Source organism: Wyeomyia smithii, chromosome 1 (genome assembly GCF_029784165.1).
Source record: "Wyeomyia smithii strain HCP4-BCI-WySm-NY-G18 chromosome 1, ASM2978416v1, whole genome shotgun sequence".
Lineage (NCBI taxonomy): Eukaryota > Metazoa > Arthropoda > Insecta > Diptera > Culicidae > Wyeomyia > Wyeomyia smithii.
Window position 1 is genome coordinate 80,025,937 of NC_073694.1, and position 22,490 is coordinate 80,048,426.

The window sequence follows — 22,490 nt, forward strand, 5'->3', positions numbered from 1 at the left end:
TATGGATCAGACAGATAGACAGACCGGACTGCATTTTTATATGTATAGATTACAACATCAATATTTTAGAACCTAAAGAGTGAATATTCATTTATTGGATTGAAGCGTTCATGTGAATCTATTTTTACAAATGAAAGTTTGAATGAGAAATGCTGGGTCTGACCGTTATGTGGATTAATTTAGGTTTTTTTTTTAAACATAAGCGTCTTGTGGGTCCATTCAATGAGCTCGGATCAATTCAAAATTTTCATGGTTAATTTTTAGAGTAGAAAAACTTTTTCTGCTCATCGAAATCGCATGATGTTGCAAAAATGGTCACACTAATGTGCCTATGTGTGTGGATGTAATGTTCAAGATTTTCGGCATAGTTGTGCTGTTGGCTACTCAAAATTTGTTATTTAGAGAAAAAAATTAATCCAGCAGAAATTATCAAGGAGCAGTTTTTTTTTTTTGAAAATGGAGTGTTCGTGTGGATTATTTCGTGTTTATATCCTCATACCTAACACTGTGTTATCTTTTTCCGCATTAAGAGCCAGTTCGCGAGAACCGCAACCACCTTTAAAAGAGAGGTTGTATCGAGGTTACCCAACCGGACTGAAACTTGCAGGGTGTATCTCAGTTTTAAAAAAGCGTAAGTGGGGTAAAAAAGGCCTTCAAAAATTGGTGTCTAAAAACTGCTAAAACTTAAAATTGCTGTAACTTTGGGTAAACTGAAATGGTTTTCCTGAAAATTGGCAAGTTTGTTCTACCCTATAAATGGTACAAAATGACGGTTATTGGAAGTTGCAATCGAGATTACGTGATTCGCATTTTTTCTAAAAAAAATTAAGCTTACTTAGATTTGGGTTCATAAGTCAAACAATGCGTTTCATTTGATATATTCAAAAACTGCGCCGTTATGAAGCTGCGCGAAAAATCCATATTTCTATAACATGTTTTTGATCATCATTTCGAACCCATTATGCGAGAAGCGTAACCCCGTTTTGGGTCGATGTTCTTCAATTGAGCTGAAATCTTCAGGTTATGTTTGTTTATGCAATAATGCAATAGTTTGCACAATTTGAGGTTTTTGGAAATATGGTTAGTGGGGTAAACAGGTCCGCCAAAATCTTGTGAGAATGCGTTCGCTTTGATCCTCACCTTAAACAGTTTATGCTTTGGTCTTCGGCCGATTCTGTCGTCCAAATGTAAACTGTCCTTACTCGCTACCGCTCGTTAGGACTAAATTAAGGGAAAGATAATATGTTTGAATAAACCTAGCAAATCAGCAGATCACTCGTTTGTATGCGAGATGCCGCCGCTTCCGACGGTGGGTCAGCGGTCGGCTCGGACTGCAGCTTTGTGTTGCCTAGGTTCCTTGCTCTCGATTATGCGTCTTCGCTGCATGAATTGTTTTATGTTAATTATACTCTACAAGGCGTTTAGATTATTGTTAGTTATTACATTTGAAATTATTTTTTGTTTTTCTCCTAGAAAGGTATAGCCAGTGATGCCACATATACAGATTTATCTGTATTTATACAAATTTTTGACGTATATTTTATGCAGATATCTGTATATACAGATTACAGATTTTCTGGAAATAATACAGATTCATACAGATTTTTTGATTTTCATGAGGTCGCAAATAAAACTTTTTGATATAGTTGAAAAATAAAATGAACTCAGACGCTGTTGAGCGTGTCGGAGGTTTTATTTTATTTATATGCTACGCGTAAGCGTGTGCATGAATGAATCACGGGATATATGTTAAACAATCTATATTGTGTTTTTTTCTCGAGAAGGATATGTCCAGTACATATGCAGATTTTTATACAGATTTTTTGAAATCTTACCAAGGTGACAAGATTTTTTGCGCTTCAAAATACAGATGAAAATGTGGCATCACTGGGTATAGCAATCACTGGCAAAACCAAAGATATAAAAGTGGTCCCAATGGCTGAATATTATATATCACTCCACTCAGTTCGACGAACTGAGCATTTTCTGTATGTATGTATGTATGTATGTATGTATGTATGTTTGCGTTCCCCGTTCCAACAGGTCAATTTATATTTGCTTCCGTGAACTTAGACTAATTTGATGTCTCGAAGGTAAAGATCTTTCGAAAAGTTTGAAACAACCCTTTTACTTGAACAATTTTTAAACCTGCTGTTAGAGCGTAATAAAAACTGATGTCTTGAAAGAAAATATGCTGGTGAAAGCAATAATACCGTAGAGTGAATGTGGAGCAGAGTGCCGCGGATCTCTCGTCGTGTATGGTAGCAGCGCACAGTGGTCGGAAAGGACTGAAATCAGGGCGAAATTGATAACTACTAAGGGCATGCATGTCCAAACCCACCACACCACCCGCGTGTGTGTTTCAAGCGATCAAGCGATGTGTTTCAACTTCTCAAAGATGCAAAATAGAAGGATAATGTCTAAAGAAAGTTTGTAGAGAATAGTATTTTGAGCAACTCTTCCTTGGATATGAAGTTAGTACCTGATGTATTTTTTGATAAATTTAGCAATTTAATTCTAAAAAACATGATTTAGGGATACTTATAGCATGTTGAAGAAACATCCCTGAAAAATCTGGAATTTCGCGATCCAGGTATATCAAACAAAATTTAGGTATGCGTAACGGCTATAATTATTTAGGTAGCTTAAATTTAAATTTTATGAGTGGCGTTCTAAGCTAACATTGCTTGTTAAAAAATGGCCGCTTGCGCGTCGCACGTTCGTTTTTGTTTTTAATATTGTAAACGTTTCGGCGAAAATTGCCCAGAAAACTTTTTTGTTCCTGCCTCTATGAACACGAGGGAACATTTTAGGTTCTGAATAAGCGCGGGTATCGGCGGGGATACCATTTAAAACTCTACATAAAGTTGGAGTGCCAAGTATTTTATTATGCTTACTTTATGGAGAGCTATCTGTAGTTGTTAGAATGCTAAAGTAAGACTAAATAATCATTGCGACACTATTGTAACATTCATTACTACTTCTGCATTCTGTAATAAATCACCTGGGTAAACAACGTGAAAATAGAGTAGTCGTGAGTGCACAAGAAGCCTACTTTCTCAACTATGTTAAATGTATGACAACATTAATAATCCGAACATTCTGATGATTTTTCACTAGCTTAAACCCAGCAGAAATGATTCCCGAAGAGGGCTTGCTAGATGCATTAAGTTGAAAAATTGACTTTTTTCCGACTATATGCAGTTCCAGACCACTGTGCAGCGGTACACTTCTATTCGTACATTTCAGCGGTAAACTTCTATTCGTACTGCAGCGATTCACTTATATTTGTACATTTCTATTCGTGTGCAATCGAGGAAAAACGGCAATGCTGCTGCTGATAGCGATTAAAAGTTTATCTCATGAATATGACTACCATTACTCAACAAGATTTGAAATTTTTGCCCCGATTATAAGTTATGAGTTATTTTTGTTCTTCGATATTCACTAAATATTCGTGACCGGCATAACATCGAAAAAGTAAATTCCTGAAAATACAAATATGCAGAAGAAAGTCGGCGAATTCTTGTGATTTTTTTGTCCGTTTACCACGATTTATTCAGAAAATTTTTTTTTCAATTTGAACGTTGTTAAAACTATTTTTTCATTCTTGACTTAGCAAATAATATACGTATAGGACTAGCTAATAATCGTAATTGTTAGCAAATAAAAAAAATCGAGCGAAAAACAAAAATTTAAAATTTTATTTTTTAAACTTAACCTTCGTTGTAATTGTTGATTGCTACGATTTTTTGCTGGAACTTGTTGATAATTTTTTTTTCTTCATCTATAATTTATTTGACACGGCACAAATACAATTTAATGTTTAACGGCGCCAATTATATCTGGTAGCTTACTTTCTAAAGTATCTTAATAACTAAAAGCAAATTTTTTATCCGCGCTGCCGACTACGAGCTGAAACTAAATCTAACTTAAAGCTAGAATGTTTTGCATTAAAGCACTGATTTGTTGTTTGATGGTTTTCCATCGCCATATGTAGGCAGCATATTGAATATGTTCCGCTGCTGGGCCAAGATATTACGGACTGGCATATTGGGTTGTCTCCCTCGGGATCTGAGAGTATCGTGCGGGTCTAGTTGCTGTTTCCGGATCCGGGGTCTTAATGTGTTCTTGTCGTTTGGTTGGATGTAGGCGGAAGGAAATAGGATTAAACTGGGGCGTGGATGGATTTCAGGAAAACGTATATAAGGGACATGTAGGATAGGTCACGGCTCGCCAAGACATCACGAACAGGAACAGCCGGCTGCCTACTTTCGGCCTGCAGGGAAGCTATTAATTTAGACCTGGCGTCACGGTGTACAGGGCATGCTTAACATCTTTCATCGATCGGAGAGCCTCAATGGAACTGAGACTGTCCGTAAAGATGAAATAATGGTCCGTGGGCATTTTTTCGATAATCCCTAGGGTTTACTTAATTGCAGCCAATTCTGCGACGTAAACAGAAGCAGGATTATCGAGCTTATGGGAGACGGTTAAATTGTTATTAAAAATACCGAAGCCAGTGGACCCATCAAGAAGTGATCCGTCAGTGTAGAACAGATTGTTGCAGTTGATGTTTCGATATTTATTGGAAAAAATTTTGGGGATCTGCTGCACGCGTAAATGATCCGGGATTCCACGAGTTTCTTCTATCATGGATGTATCGAAAAACACAGTAGAATCAGAAGTATTTGATAAGTCGACACGATTTGGAATATTCGAAGAAGGGTTAATATTTTGGGACATGTGATGGAAATACAATGTCATAAAACGGGTTTGAGAATTAAGTTCGGTTAACCTTTCAAAATTTTCAATCACGGGACGGTTCAAGACCTCACATTTGATAAGAATTCGAGAAGACAGACTCCAAAAGCGGTTTTTCAATGGTAGTACTCCAGCTAAGACCTCCAAACTCATCGTATGGGTCGATTGCATGCAACCTAAGGCGATACGCAAACAACGATATTGTATTCGCTCCAGTTTGATCAGATGTGTGTTTGCTGCGGAGCGGAAGCAGAAACACCCGTATTCAATAACAGACAATATCGTTGTTTGGTAAAGCCTTATAAGGTCTCCTGGATGGGCTCCCCACCATTGTCCGGTTATTGTACGAAGAAAATTCACTCTTTGTTGACATTTTTTCATCAGATACCTCACGTGACAACCCCAGGTGCCTTTAGAGTCGAACCAGATACCAAGATATTTGTGTACCAAAACCTGAGAAATCGTTTTACCCATTAATTGTGTTTGAAGCTGAGCAGGTTCATGCTTCCTAGAAAAAACTACTATCTCAGTCTTCTCCGGAGAGAATTCGATACCTAGCTGTAAAGCCCAAGCAGACAAATTGTCCAAGGTATCTTGCAATGGTCCTTGCAAATCGGCAGCTTTGGCTCCTGTAATATTCGTCGATGTCATTTACATAAAAGTTGTAAAGAAGGGGGCTTAAACATGAGCCCTGGAGAAGACCCATGTAGCTAATGCGAAAAGTTGCCAAATCGCCGTGCGTAAAATGCATGTGTTTTTCGGACAACAAATTGTGCGAAAAATTGTTCAAAATTGGAGAAAATCCTTGTCGGTGAAGTTTGCCCGAAAGAATGTCAATAGAAACGGAATCAAAAGCCCCCTTAATGTCCAAGAACGCAGACGCCATTTGTTCTTTGCGAGCATACGCCAGCTGAATATCTGTTGAAAGCAGCGCAAGACAATCATTCGTCCCTTTGGCACGGCGGAAGCCAAATTGAGTATCCGATAGTAGGCCATTTGATTCGACCCAATGGTCTAAACGACGGAGTATCATTTTTTCCATCAATTTCCGGATACAGGATAGCATTGCAATCGGCCTATAAGAGTTGTGATCAGAAGCTGGTTTCCCTGGTTTTTGGATGGCGATCACCTTCACTTGCCTCCAATCCTGCGGTACAATGTTTTGCTCCAGGAACTTATTGAACAAGTTCAACAAGCGCCTCTTGGCATTGCCAGGTAGATTCTTCAACAAGTTGAATTTGATTCTATCTAACGCAGGCGCGTTATTCTTACAGGACAGGAGGGCAACTGAAAATTCTGCCATCGTAAAAGGTGATTCTATCGCGTCGTGGCCCGAAGACGCATCACGAACAATATTTTGCTCAGGAACAGAGTCCGGACATATTTTTCTGGCAAAATCAAATATCCACCGACTTGAAGACTCCTTGCTTTCGTTGACCGTTACGCGATTCCGCATTCTTCGGGCTGTGTTCCAAAGAGTGCTCATCGATGTCTCCCTCGACGTCTCGTTCACGAACCGACGCCAATATCCGCGTTTCTTTGCTTTAGCCAAGCTTTTAAGCTTGGTATCAAGCTCCGAATACCGTAAATAGTCGCCAGGTATACCTCCCTTCTGGTAGGCCAAAAACGCGTCGGATCTTTGCGTGTAGACATCGGAGCACTCTTGGTCCCACCACGGAGTGGGAGGCCGTTTTTTAATCGTTACACCGGGATATTTCTTCGTTCGAGCTTGCAACGCGGCGTCGAGAATCAAGCCCGCGAGGAGTTTGTATTCTTCAAGTGGTGGATGATGTTGAATCGAATCGACCGCTTTTGAAATCATTTCCTCGTATAACTTCCAATCGACATTCCGTGTGAGGTCATACGGAATGTCAACTGGTCGCATGCGAGTTGGCCCGTTAATAATTGAAATAAGAATAGGCAAATGGTCGCTACCGTGAGGATCGAGGATTACCTTCCATGTGCAATCCAAACGTAGCGACGTCGAACATAAGGATAGATCCAAAGCGCTTGGGCGCGCTGGAGGTTTCGGGATACGTGTCATTTCGCCGTTGTTTAAAATAGTCATGTCGAAGTCATCGCAAAGGTTATAGATTAAAGAGGAGCGGTTATCATTGTAAGGGGAACCCCAAGCCACGCCATGAGAGTTGAGAGTTGAGGTCTCCCAAAATCAAACGTGGCGAGGGAAGAAGTTCTATTAAATCAAAGAGCAGCCGTTGCCCAACCTGTGCTCTGGGAGGAATATATATTGAGGCAATACAAAGCTCTTTACCTTGTATTGTCATTTGACATGCGACAACTTCGATGCCTGGAATCGAGGGGAGGTTAAAACAATAGAAAGAATAGCACTTTTTAATCCCTAAAAGTACTCCTCCATATGGGGTGTCTCGAACATGGCGAATAATATTGAAATCATGGAAGTTGAGATCAATATTTGAAGTAAGCCAAGTACTTCTACAATTCCACTGTAAGACAGAGATAGAATCCTTCATATACGCAGTTGAATTAGGCATCGAAGGATACAATCGCTGCAAGGAGGGGCCATTGGGCAGTCAACTGCTTCAAAAATGATCTAACTGTTGGGAGAAATGCTGTAAGAATAATTTTAATTGGATCGGGTATTTTGAAAGTTCAAAAATCCAGTCTACAATGTCAGAAAATTTCACTAATCCAGAGTTTGTTTCATCAACTGGATGTGCAAAAGGAACAACTGGGGTTTTAGATGTTCCAGGAAGTGCTGGAAACTCCTTCAGGGAGTTTAAATTTGCAACCCCAGGAGGAGTTTGCTTCGGTTTTTCCGCAGCACTGTTTGGTTTGCTTGTAACTTTCATTTCACTTTGAGAAATCTTAGGACCTTTTCTGGGAAGTTAAGGAGAGGAAATATTTTTCCTTTTTCTAGACTCCCCAGGATTGGCGTAAGATGTTCCCGCTGGTGAATCGTCAGAATCGGTTTCATCAGAGGACAACAGATCATAAGGGTTTGATGTAATGGGAGAAGTGGTAACGGTCTTCTTCAGCATGTCAGCGTAAGAACGCTTCGAACGCTCTTTGAGAGACCTCTTTATTTTATCCCTGCGCTGCATGTACACCGCACATGTCGAGAGCCCATGCTGACTCTCCCCACAGTGAATGCATTTTTCAGCATTTTTACTGCAGGAATCATGATTCTCCCCACACTTGCCACAACGTGCCTTATTGCAGCAGTAGGCGGCGGTGTGGCCTAACTGCTTACAATTCAGGCAGTTCATGACGCGAGGCACATATAATCGCACAGGGAGACGAACCCGGTGGATCGAGACGTGGCTTGGTAGCGCTGACCCGGCGAACGTAACTCGAAACGAGTCTGACGGGGTGTATACTGTTTTGCCACCGATGATCGATGCTGACCGCAATTGCTTGTAGTCGAGCACCTTTACATCGGGACAGGTTTTGTTTTTAAAGCACCCTTTGGCACTTGCCAGTATACACTCGACGGACAGACTCGAATCGGTTATGACACCGACGATCTCCACGTCTCGTGCGGGTATGTAAACGCGATACTCGCGTGTGAAGAGCTCAGAGCAAGCTATATCGTTGGCCTCTTTCAGGTTACTGACCACGACACGGAGCTTGTTAGGCCGGACCTTGGAAATTTCGGTCACGCCCTTGTACTCCTTCGTCAGGTCTTTAGAAATCTGCAAGAGGTTCAACTGTTTCGATTTCGGTCCCGCCTTTGGCCGAAAATAGACAGTATAGCTGCCCTGGGCTCCGTCTGGGTAAAGCCTGGGGCGAGGGGGGACTGAAGAATGGACATGGGAGGGGGTAACAGAAGGGTCAGGGTCAGAGGGGTTCGGGGATGGTGGCGCGGGAGGCGAGGGATCTACATCCATCCCGCTAAGTCTAGCGCACTAGCGCCGACAAGAGCACGTACCTTTTTACTTCTCCCTTCCAGTAAGGTTGGTTGTCCGATCGTTCGAAGTTGCAGCCGTTACAGCCAGCAGCACCAATACAGCAGCACCAAACAGCCACCAGCAGCGAGCCAGGTGTGAGATCACTCCACACAGCGATACAACTCACTGTCAACTGATGGCTTCTTCTTTTTCCTCTTTTGTGTCTCGTCCACTGCTGTAGCACAATTCAGCCAGCAGCCAAATCGGCTTACGCACCAGCTGGTAGTCACGATGCGAAACAGTTGCACAAAGGCGCGTCCTTGAACCCGGATTTATTTCACTCGACCAGGCAAACAATGCCAACACTTGTTCACACGTCTTCTGTTTTATATTCTACCGGAGCGATCACCGATCACACGTCCGATACTGATGCGTGTTCGGCACAGAATGTGTTGATAATTTTGTTCAACATAATTTCTTATGTTTCCTTATTATTGAACCTATGTAACAACTTCGAAATTATTTTCAGAGTGATAAATTTGATTTAATCAGGGTTAAATAAAACAAAACCATTCATTATGATAACGTATGTATCATTGGATTTGATTTTTGAGGAAATAGACTTAATTCTGATTCAGACGCAATACGAGAAATTCTTGGAGCTTCCTCAACAACAACGATACGCTTTGCCTTGTCAAATAAATGTTGTTTGGATAAAAAAAAACACTACAGGCACAATATCGTCAAGTGTTAACGATATTCTTTCGAGTGTTCTCAAATATATTTCTAAAAAATATTAAGGGGAGGCTGAGATAAAAAAATACGTAAGTCACTGAACAAACGAATTAATTTTGTCTGCGGATTCTGTAACTTTTGTAACAAAAAATCTCTCTAATTACAGTGTTTAGTCCCGCGTCACCATTTCATACAACCCTAGGGCTGAATACCTTGTAGTGATTTTGGAAAGGTGGAAAGGTCACTGTACTCATATATAGGTCGAACTCGATTATCTCTCGACTTTTTATAGTAGGATTTTTTTCCCTGAAGAATAACAGCCTAAAAGAACCAAATATCATTCAATATGAGAGTTTGTAGAACAGTATGATACCCAGAGGCCAAAAATCAACGTCAGACGCCATTTTCATCACCCAATGTGGGTTTTTCATGAACCGGGATAATGCTTAGAGGCGCGACTTATGGTTTCTGGAAAACAACCTTAAATTGCCAAGTTCAATCTAATAAAGGTATATTCGCTCTTTGGGTCCTAGAATATTGATGTTGTATTTCAAGCAATAATTGAAGAATAAAATGTGAAATTTGACATTATGAAGAAATATCAAAATAAAAAAAAAAAATTACTCCCAATTTCAAACACTTTAATCACGAGCAATACCGGGAACGTTCAAATAGTACAATATATTTTGATCAATCAATTTCGTTTCTTTCCATAACTTTTGAACCACGTATCAAATTGTTATGAAATTTGTTATTTGTACGTTTGAGAGACAACCCGTAATTATGTTCAAATAAGTCGTGTAATCTTTGAGTTAATAGACTTTCGTTGTTTTCAGAATTTATTACTTAACTAACAAGTTAATTTGATACCAATATTGTTTGAATCGGTTGTGTGGTTTGTAAGACAATGAAGTTTCGTGATTTTCACATTTTAATACATTACAGACAAAGTTACAGTCCGCTTACAATGAAATTTAAAAGGGTGTTATGAGGCAGCCAGACCTTTTATTTGACACTAATTTTGTGAAAATCGGTTCAGCCATCTCTGAAAAAAGTGAGTGAGTTTAAGTATTCTTCGGAATATGTTTCTTTCCATAGCTAGATTTCACATTTTCAAACATAACAGGCAAAGTAAGAGTCCGATTGCAAAACAAATCAATAGGGTCTCATGGGGAAACTAGACCATCCATTTGACACTGGTTTCATGGAAATCGGTTTAGCCATATCTGAGAAACATGAGTGAGATTAAACAGTCTCCAGAATACGTTTCTTGCCATAACTTTTGAATAACATGTTCAATCTTTATAAGATTGAAAAGTTAAGGGTTTTGAGGTAGCCCGTTCATTTAAAACCAATTCTGTTCAAATCGGTTGTGTAGTTTCTGAGATAATGATGTTTCTTGATTTTTACATTTCAGCTCCAGGCCGAAGTGTCCCTTGCTGTTCGAAGAAGTCGTCTCCATTCAACTCGGTCCATGGCTGCAGCTCGCCAGTCATGTCGTCTGCGGAGGCCCCGCAGGTCGTCTCGCTTGCTCGCTGCGCGCCCCGTCGCCTTGTTTCAGTCGGGTTGTTATCAAGAACCATTTTCACCGGGTTGTCGTCCGACATCCTAACGACATGCCCAGCCCACCGTAGTATCTGTAGTTTGAACGATTTCATCACCGATTTCATCACCGCTAATATAAATTCGTGGCGGGAGGTTAATACTGTCTTCTCTGGAACCTCTTCATCTCATGTACTTGGTCTTCCAGTCCAATTCGTCCAGTCCAACTCGTTCGGCTTCAGCCTTCAGTCTGATGTACGTCTCCGTCATCTTTTCAAGGGTTCGTGCTACAATATCAATGTCATCGGCGAAGCCAAAGAGCTGAACAGACCTTCTAAAAATCGTGTCACTGGTGTCGATACCAGCCCTACGTATCACACCTTCCAAAGCGATGTTGAATAGCAAGCACGATAATCCATCACCTTGCCGTAACCCTTTTCGAGATTCGAAGGGACTCGAGAGTGTCCCCGAAACTCGAACTATGCACATCACCCGATCCATCGTCGACTTGACCAACCGTGTCAGTTTATCCGGAAAGCCGTAATCGTGCATAATCTGCCATAGCTGGTCTCGAACGATTGTGTCGTATGCCGATTTAAAATCCATGAACAAGTGATGTGTGGGCACGTTATACTCACGGCACTTCTGTAGCACCTGCCGTACCGCGAATATTTGGTCCGTGGTGGCGCGGGCACCCATAAATCCCGCTTGGTATTGCCCCACGAATTCCCTTGCAAACGGTGATAGTCGACGGCACAGAATTTGAGAGAGTACTTTGTAGGCGGCGTTCAGCAACGTGATTGCACGGTAATTGCAGCAATCCAACTTGTCGCCTTTTTTGTAGATGGGGCACACTGTACCCTACATCCACTCCTCCGGTACTACCTCCTCCTCCCAAATCTTGGCAATACCCCAGTGTAGCGCCTTAGAGCAAGCGCACTGGTGAGTTGCCATGTTTTTTCATCAGCATAATTGCTTACTGAGTCAAGTGATAAAGCCTCTTCACGCTTTCGAGAATTTAAGTACTCCATGAAACCAGTCAAGTATTTTTTGTCGTCCATATCATATGAGGCATTTTTAATTGGTTGCATGTACTGGGAAATAGCGATTATCCGCAAATGGTTCTTAAACTGTAGGGGCGTTGGTCGACGTTGCTTCAACCTCACTACTCCAAAAAGGTTTTCAATGCAATCTTGCGTAAAAACTTATGTGAACACCGCATCATATCCTTCTTTCAGAAGAGTTTCATGTAGTCTCAGAACAGCAGATGTGGACATTGCGACAGTAGACTGCCACGGTTTCCAATGGCCTTCGATTCCAACCTGTAATACAGGTGTACGATTATATATATATGGCCGTTTTTGAAACTATCGTTCTTAATGAGCGCCGGGCTGAAAAAGTTTTCTTTTGACCTCTACAATAAGCCACGAAAATTTGAAGTTGATCGGAGTTTATTTAATGGACCCACGAAGCGCTTATATTTTAAAAATCGATTTACATGAAAATTGTACGGAGTTGTTTCAACATATATCTCTCGATAAACGTATTCAAAAACACTTGTATTTTTAGAAAACCGTTAAATTATTATCCCGGTTTAAGTTTAAAATGATCTAAAGCTTTTGGTGCTTGTTAAAAAATTCGAATTTTGAATGAGGTGGATATTTTTACGGTATGAATCAACAACATGCAATATAAACTGAAGCTCGTCTTCATTATGTGTTGGAACATGGTTAGAATTTTTCATGAAATCAACACCATATTCTGTGGCGTCGTTCATAGCGAATAATTTTCGACAGAAGTTTGCTATTCCTCATTATTTTTCTATTCGGCTGGATCACGGTCGAAAAAATCAATATTAAATTCAAAACTTTTGTATAAAAAATGGGGTAAATTACATACTAGTAACTATTTAGGATTTCAATGCTTGCGACATTCGACAGCAACTATTTAAGGCCAATTGGAATTGAAACCAAACATGGCCGACTTCGAGCCACCACGTTGAATTTTCAAAGACACAAGACTCGGTAACAGGTTATGCGTCATCTGTGAAAACGCTGTTTTATGTTTGCTGCGGTGAAGCAAACATAAAATAGCGTTTTCACAGAAAAGGCGCTTTCTATTTTCGAGTCTTGTGCTTCTGAATATTCGAAGTGGCGGCTCGAAGTCGTCTTTTAATCGCCTGAGCATTTTTTGTTTAATTCAAGTGGGATATCAAGCCAATCCAACTTATTCTGCGCTTAAATACCACAAGCGATTCTTCATCTTTTCAGTAAGAGCGTCTGAAACAACTTTCAATTTCGATATATGCGAAAGAATCACGTAGATAATTCGTAACTTGAATCATACATTGGGTAGCATGTAATGTTGTTGTAATGTAAAGTTTGACTATGAAAAAGGACATGTCTCGAATGCAATGTATGGTCAATGATCAGAGCAAACATTTTCTCAGGCAATAATTTTTTTTGCTATGAATCTTGCGTGTGACAAGTGAAAAAGGGTCGCTTTACAACCAAGAAATGTGAATGCTAACTCCAAGAGCACTTCATAATCGCCGCGCCGCGATCTACCGACTATATTTGAAAAAAAAAAAAAATCACCATCCTAGTGAATTTAGATAACTAGTGCTGAACTGTTCCATGGAAAAAATAATAAAAATAATAATAACACTAAAACTAACATTGAATCCATACAAGAAGAACTTTAATAATTTTCTTTCACCAATCCGATTGTGACGGTTCACTAGAGATATAATTACTGAATGGCAGCTTCAAATCCTCTAACGAACACAAGAGGTCATTTATTTATTATAAGAAGGGAACATTCAATAAAGAGTTCCATTGTGCGAGGCCCCCATGCAAAATTGTGTTATTCAGGGATGGAAGGTATTTAGAATTGCTAAAATTCAGCGTTACGTAACATGCGTATGTCCCTAATGGTATGGTTTCATGATTAAAGAGTATTTCGACGCAAAATATACAACTATTTTGAGAAACTAAGGCAAAAATCTTCATAAAGAGTTAAAAAAACAGCAATTCTTATGAGAATCTATTTTTTTGAATAAAAGCGTTTTGTGGGTCCATTAAATGAACTCTGATCAACTTCAAATTTTCATGGCTTATTTTTGTAAAAAGGAAACTTTTTCCGCCCGGCGCTCATCGACATCGCATGATGTTACAAAAAAGGCCACTCTAATATATATATATATATATATATATATATATATATATATATATATATATATATATATATATATATATATATATATATATATATATATATATATATATATATATATATATATATATATATATATATATATATATATATATATATATATATATATATATATATATATATATATATATATATATATATATATATATATATATATAAATATATACATGTATAAATATTATATATACAAACCTTCAAACTCGTCACAAGCCTTATCATCATATTAAGATGATTTTTGTTCTCTGTATACTTCTCGTTACTCGGACTAAGACATGACTCTGTTGACCTGGATGTCATAAGGTCGTACCATTTTGAAACATCTTCCAAGAAAGTTGCTGTGGTTTTGAGTTCCGTGTTACCTGACTGATCGGCTATTATATTCATTGCTGCTACAACGGTGTAACTGCAATACCTTGTGGAGTTACAAACCTTCATCTTATCTACATTGGAAATTTTCAAATTCTGGAAATCAACTTCTTCTGGTTTCAACCTGTACACCATTTTCGTGGACTGATCAATCTCTTCTGCCACCAGGACTTGTAAGTGATCACGGGATACAACATCAGAAGAGAGACTTCTTAACTCCATATACCATGAAGGTACCTTGAAGAATTGATTTGATATCCAACCGTTCACAATGCTTTTGAATAGATGAACTGGATCTGGAATAAACTCTAGTGTTCGACCTTCTACAACAGGATGAGCTACGGCCCAATTATTCTGTGCGGTTTCTTTTTTGGTTGCAATCCCATATTTCTGCCACATAGCTTTATTGCATGCTCCACAATCTGAAGTTACAAATCGAACTTTTAAGCCGATTGATTCCACCTTTCCTATAATGTTATCGACTGCTTCCTTCAAGAGATCGCCTTGAATGGAATTCACTGTGAATTCATACGCGATGACCTGTGCAATTCCACAAAAAACGGACAATTTTTTTAATCGACCATTTTTGATTTGGCTAAAACATTACTCAGATGTTACTACAAACTAAGTATGTTGTTTTGTGCTATTACTATTTTTTAAATTCACATTAATCATGACTAATTTAGGAAGAGTTTATGTAAGAATTGTATTGATGATTACAAAAATGTTTAGCGCCAGAATGGTTTGTATGATTCTTGTTACATTTTCGGTAAAGTTGTAGATAATTATTCCATTTATAAAATTTAATATATAATATTTTTAAGTTTTATTCTTGAATTTTTGTTACTTGTGCTTGTGTATATTTTTTTGGAAGTATAAAATCATTATCTACAACTTTGCAGAAGACATTTTATCAATCAAACAAAACGTTCAGGCTTCATTTTTTTCTTATTTTGTACAATTCTAACTTTTATGTTTTTCATTTCTGCATGATCAGACAACTTACAATGTTTAGTTAATCTTTTCTAGTTTTTATAAAAACAATAAAGCTTTTTAGCTTTTTAAGAGAGAATGACGAACGTATTCGACAGTGGTTTTCTTCAGCAGGTTTTTCGCAATTGCATGCAATGCAAAAACTTGCCGAAGAAAATCACTGCCGAAAGCGTTCGACACGCTACCTAATTTTATTTTTTATTCATGTATGTTAACAAAATGTTTTTCGGAAAGACAAAATTATTCGTTTCAACTTTACCAAGACGTCACACTGTTTTAACCAACCGTTCAGGATCTAGAAATATTTGCTATCATCAATACTCTTTTTGCACAAACCCTTATCACAAATCACTCGTGATTTAGAAAAAAAACTTATAGCACAAAATGACATCTTTGATCCATAGGAAAGTCTGTGCGAAGTTTCAGCCAAAACAAAAATAACATTTCAAAAGAATTTTAAAATTGGGACATTTTTTTCGAATTGCTCACCTGCTTCCATCGTGAATAAATTCCGACTATCATAAATACAAGGCCGTGCGTCGCAGGATTGACACTGGGTGGCATTGTTGTAACTCCAAAACATTTTTTGCTGTTTGGACGAAATTCATTTGCCTCATCCAAACTCATTTCATCCAAAACAATGCCACAGTCGAGTTCTTTTGCATTCATATTTTCTACTTTGAATTTAAGCATTTCAAACACTTCATGCAAAAAAACCTGACGTGCAAGGAAAACCATCAAAAGATTCCTTGTACTGATGTCGAGTGACATTTATTTTGTTATAAATTAAGGGATCTCGTTTTAGTTTTCCTCATTCTACAGAAAATAGCTAGGCTGAACTTTAATCGAAGTTAAAAAAAATATTATCTGGTAACGGCATTTGATATTCAGTAATGTTATGAGCTCGAGGTTTGTAACACTTCTGGATACAAACTAGGTACATATTAACGAAATCTTTAGAAATTAGATTCTCAAAACAAATTACTTATAATGAGTTATTGAAAACTGTACGAGAAACCCTTGACTTATATTTTTTAAATTACCGGTGTCAAAATGTATTTCTTGAATTCTCCGTGCTAGTGTGCGAACACTAGGAAGAATTACGTAGGATAGTTTTAGTAACTGCTCGTATCCAGCTCCACAAGCAAACCGGATCCGCAATCCCTCGGTGATGGTTTCATCTAACCACTTTTTCACTTGTTTCGTGTTTCCTGTAGCCAAGGAAAGCTGATCTGACCGGAATTTTGATGTTAACTTGCGCATTTGAATATTTTCTTTTTGCAGAGCAAGACATTTGCTTTTCCAAAATCGTGCCTCTTTTTTCCATATTACCGCCTTTGTTTTCCACCTTTGGATATATCTAATAAATAACAATATTCACTCTTTGCAGAACATTACATAATTTCATGAGGTCATTTAGTACATCACGCTGTAAGATATTGAAGGGTTTATAATGTATTAAGTATTTCATACATACTGATAATGAGCGGTTCCTCTGATATTAATATAATATGCCACTGTTAATAATATTTTTTCTTATAACAAAAAGGCATAAAAAAAAGCAGCGCGTCTTTTTCTCAATACTTATGATGTGATGTACTTAAATGATACCTCCCATTAACCACCTGCTGACATTGGCCCGTTTTCTACCATCAACGATCGCGCAACGATAAGGGCCTGATGACTGCCCTTCGAAAGGGTTACTGCTCGGCTCTTCGATGATCAAGATTGCTTGATCATCTATGGCCGAGTCATGCGAATTCGAAATTGCATCAATGCTTGATTTAAAATCTGCGTATGTATGGTCCGCCAGTGACGGACAGGAATACAATGGCAATGATATCGAGAGGCTCGCAGGGTAAGTTTCGTCTTCCGATTCATCTTTGACTTGATATGCAGGAACAGTTCCTGTTCAACTTACTTCCACCCGGCACAAAAGCACTCTTGTCAAAATGCATCTAAAACAATGAAATGTTCACACTTAGATTTTATTGCCGAGAAATCAACAGCTGATAAATTCAGCGAATTGATTTACAAGTTTTCGGCAAAATTTTACAGAACTTCAGCAAACAAAATGTCAATGCATGCTGGTTTATGGTAGATCGATATATTTGCTGAAGGTTCGTCGAAACATTTTGCTGACATTTGTGGAAAACTTCGCCGAGCTTGGTCAGCTGTTGAGAAGTTTACCGAGATAAATTAAGTGTGTTCAAAATTACTGTCATTGTGAAATTAAACAGATTTGATTTCCACACATACACACATACACATACACCGAATCGTTAGGAAATCGATGAAAAGAAACGTGTGGGTGGGTTTTCTGCCACACAGTTTCACTTGGCACCGCATTTTAACGCAAAATCCACAAGAACTTAACAGTTTTCTTTATTTTTTTCTTTTCAAATCAACGGAAATCACAACTCTCGGTTTTAAATCAGACTGCTAAAACACAACGGAAATTGCAACCATCACAAGCATGAACACTTTTTTGCAATAATATTGTCAACAAATCGAATGACGGGTTCCCATGCTTACTTGATTGAAATTATTACTGATTTTTTTTTTCGCACAAAAATGAAGCAGAAGAAGACAAAGCAAACAATTGAACTGTCATTGAGCTGGCGCCTCTCTCTCAGGTAATAACTTATCCGTTAGTCAATCGTTTCCGGAATGATCTACGTTCTTTCTACTTCATAAAATGTTCCCTCCATTTCACATAACTTTGTTTCCGTTCTCCCAAGTTATCGATAGCATAATTCTTTTGCAGATTTTTTTACTTGTGCGTACATAAATTTTTTCATCCTTTTATGTTTATTTAAAGAAATTCCGTAAAACTGGGCACGTCCCGCAACGTTCGCTTAAATGACTATTCTACTGAAAGCTGGCGAACTGTCATAAGTTGTATTCTGTATTTCATGCTGTCTCGGTTCCCACAGTTTGCTATTAATATTTGAAAATTTGCCGCCAAAAAGAACTTAAATATAGAACGCGTAAATTGTTTTCGATTATTTGATTGATTCTAGTGATGAAGAAAGTGATTTCGCAAAACAAATTTCCTTATACGCGATTGAGAAAATGGTTTTTGGAAAGATTCGGGGCGACTCTCAGCCTAGTAAATACCCAAAAAAACCGCCAAACGGAGGAAGGTGCCATCCAGCGTTTTAACAACGGTCTATACCGATGACCATTTCCAACGCCGCTTTCGAACGCATCTTAGGTTGTTTTTGAAACAGCGGTAAAGGAGAAAAGTGGTTTTTTATACAACGACCGAACGAAACGGGAAAATAGTTGGTAATACTCCCGAGCAGATTTGCTTAAACCTTCCAGGTTTATTGAATAATATTGGCCAATCTTGTGAGGATTTGAGCTTTCCGCATCGTTTAGGTTGCAGACCAAAATGCCAACCAAAATGGTCATCTCAATAGAAACCTATACAAAATGTTTACCTGCCCGAAAAAACACACTATGCAAAATTTCAGCTCAATCGCAAATAAAATTGAGTAGTGGTTCACGCCGACACTTGCGTCCTACGACGTGTTTAACAAGCGAGGCAAAACACTTCGTCTTCTGAGGCCGACCAGTTGAGTCCGCATTCAAAACACTCATCATCTTCGTTATGTTATTACGAATATTCACTATCGAGCACAAAAAAAAACAACAGTTTGACATTTCATCAAATAGCAACGATTCGGCTCGTTGCTATCGCGTTGCCAAATTTAATAACTCGCTACTACCCGAGGCGGGGATTGCTATTTCCCAAACCAACATAGCAACGCCCGGTGCGGTTGCCGCGTTATGCTGGGAGTTGCCAAACTAGCTTTAGAAACTTCAATTTAGCCACTGGTGGGCTTGCTCTTAGCCAGTGATTCGCCACCGTGTTTTAACAGCTCGCTGGGGAGTTGTTCAGCTCCAGCGGCTTTATTGTTTTTCAGCCGACCGAGCTCCTCACTAACCTCCTGGAGGTCAGGGGCTGGGATTCTGTCGTCATCTGCGCGTACACTCGAAGGAAAAATAACACTGTATTTCTAATGAACTTATAACAGAATGGAATACGAACAAAGTATATCAACTGAAATGTATTTTATCTTCTTCATGTTGGTATAGCCCGAACATTCTTGAATCGCCGCTGCTTCACTGTATATCAGGGGTGTGTCAATGCTCGTTGTTTATTTCATCACTCATCCTCAACGAGCATAGTTACATCTCACCACCGAATTTAGGCCCAATCTACCACACAATTGATACAGCTTCATGACACCAAGTGGTTTGGTCATGATATCTGCTACATTTTTTTCTGATGGACAGTATTTGAGTTGTATTTCACCTTTCTCATACAGATCTTTAACGAAAAAACGCCTGGTCTCAATATGTTTCGATCTTCTAGAGCACCGCTCTGCACTCACAAAACTAATACACCCTTGGTTGTCCTCGTTTATCACTGTTGCTTCTTCTGGTTTCTCACCAAAATCACATAAAAGCTGACGTAACCACGCTACCTCCTGACAATCCTCACTAAGAGATATATATTCTGCCTCCATCGAAGATAAAGAAACACAGTTTTGTTTACGACTACACCACGAAATCAATCAAAGCTCATCATAACGATTATGCATCAAAGCTCATCATAACTTCCGGCCCTCTCCGTAGCACATACTACGGAGAGCCAGGTGAACACCCACCAATTACCTGTCGATCTTCCTAACTGGAAGACGTCTGCAAACTATCTCTAATAATGATATTTCGTCCACTGTATCACAAGCAATTGTGAATAGATGGGCGATGGAGAGATATAATATGACATAGGTGGTTCAATTCTGTTGAAACCGCGGGGCATTTCAAAGGCGTGGGACACGTTTCGTTGGATGTATTTCTAGACGGGACATTTTGTTGAAACACAGGATGCTTAATGATTTTAACATTTCTCTCGTCACATCGCACAGTGTTTTATTTTGCCGTTTTCATGCGATTAATTGAATAGCAATATAAATGTTGATTATAGCCATAATGTATGTTCGGATAAGTTTCAATGTATTCAAAAATGCATATTTCGTTCTAGAAAGATGAGTGATCAACCCACCCAAAAGTGAGATAGAGAATTTACTTTTTCATCAGATTGAGATAGACGAGTGGTGTCTTCGATAAACTTTTAGTTGATATCAAAACTAGACACTTTGCCATTATAACTTTTTTCTTAGATTTCTCTTTTATTTTTTAAACCTTCTACAAAGTTTTAAGCCATCCAAAAATGCATGTCTATGCTAAGCATTGTTATTTTTAATCACCTAAAATAAAAAAGTTATTTGACATATTTCGATATTTTTGGTGATACCTTCACGTGAGCCCTCTCCAAATTACGCAATTTTACGCAAGTGGCAGTTCAATACGATGAAATAAATATCTTAAGACTTTCAATTGAAGGCACAAACTTTCGTATGTAATAGTATGTAAGCAGCCTTTCAAAACTATTTGATGCCGATTTTTGTATACAAAAATATAAATATTAAAAAGGTTTGAGTTTTGAAGGTAGCACTAAACCATCTTGAGCTAAACATGCATGCATGCTTTCGTAAGGTTAGAAAAATTACTCTAGCTTGTACCTTATATACACTACCCGTCATAAGTTTAGAATCGCTTTACTGCGTATTGCAACATCCAGTTTGAATATTGCAACACCCCGAAAAGTTTAGCATCACTTGATATGGGCAGATTAATGTAACGCTATCTCTTGATTCCGGAAACCCAGAGAGTTGTGGTCTTCAGCAAAGTTGCTCAGAAGGTCAGAGGCTTGTAATTGGCGGACAGTATAGTGCGAAATTTAGCTGCAACGCAGCGCTAGTGTGCATGTAGTTTTGAGCGTTTCGACCTTTTTTTTCGTAGGATTCGAGCCACTGCGACCATTGTATTGATCTTTTGTGGTATGTTTCGAACTTAGTTTAGCTCAATAATCACATATATATATACATACATATATATATTTATATATATATATATATATATATATATATATATATATATATATATACATATATATATATATATATATATATATATATATATATATATATATATATATATATATATATATATATATATATATATATATATATATATATATATATATATATATATATATATATATATATATATACATATATATATATATATATATATATATATATATATATATATATATATATATATATATATATATATATATATATATATATATATATATATATATATATATATATATATATATATATATATATATATATATATATATATGTTGGGATGTGATAAAGATCTTTTGAGCCGTCGAAAATTTCTCAACGATCTGCTAAAAGCTATATTTTTCATTAGTATTCATATATACTATAAAACTAGGATATCTTACATTGGTCTTTATTTCTCCTGACGACCGATACTCTGATGTTTCAACAATTATTAAACACCTGCACCAGCTACGATAGGTTTCATTGTTTTAAGGTTAAACTATATTATTTCATTATATTCTGCTTACTGTTCTACTTGTTTTTCAGGATTCCCACTTTTACCGCAACTACCCTGCTCAGTCCGTTCTGGATGGACTTGCCGTTACTATAAATTATTTATTTAATTAATAAATTCCGCAATTGCAATTATAGCCTTACGCCAATCACGTTGTCGTTTGCCTCCGAATATTGGTTAAATCGGAGCTTAATATTTGTGTGATTTCTCTGACCTTAACTACCGCTAATAAATTTCTTCCTCTCGCCAATCCTGTATACTTTCACTATAAACTTTGAGCTACTTTTCTCTTCTCGTGATTCTCATTTATAGATTAATTATAGATAAATTCTTGTAAATTCTTCTGCTAACTAGTTTCCACACTACTGCCACTTTTTCTCGTCTTCTTCCTTATTTCTTTTTCCTGCCATCTGTCAATCTCCTTATCACCATGACAGTGCGTCGCGCTACACCGTCTGCTTACACCACTCCAGTGGTCTT

The 22,490-nt window shown here is 38.0% G+C and overlaps 1 protein-coding gene and 1 long non-coding RNA gene across 5 annotated transcripts in view; one reads left to right on the forward strand and one right to left on the reverse strand.

The window, feature by feature from the left end:
- LOC129719178 (endoribonuclease Dcr-1) overlaps positions 1-22,490 on the forward strand; it is a 154,240-nt gene that overhangs the window by 64,127 nt on the left and 67,623 nt on the right. The window lies entirely within an intron of this gene.
- Positions 21,826-22,441, reverse strand: LOC129719180 (uncharacterized). The gene is made up of 2 exons (XR_008727136.1): positions 22,154-22,441; positions 21,826-22,100 (listed from the first exon to the last, which is right to left on the reverse strand). It is a non-coding gene; the product is annotated as an uncharacterized LOC129719180 (long non-coding RNA).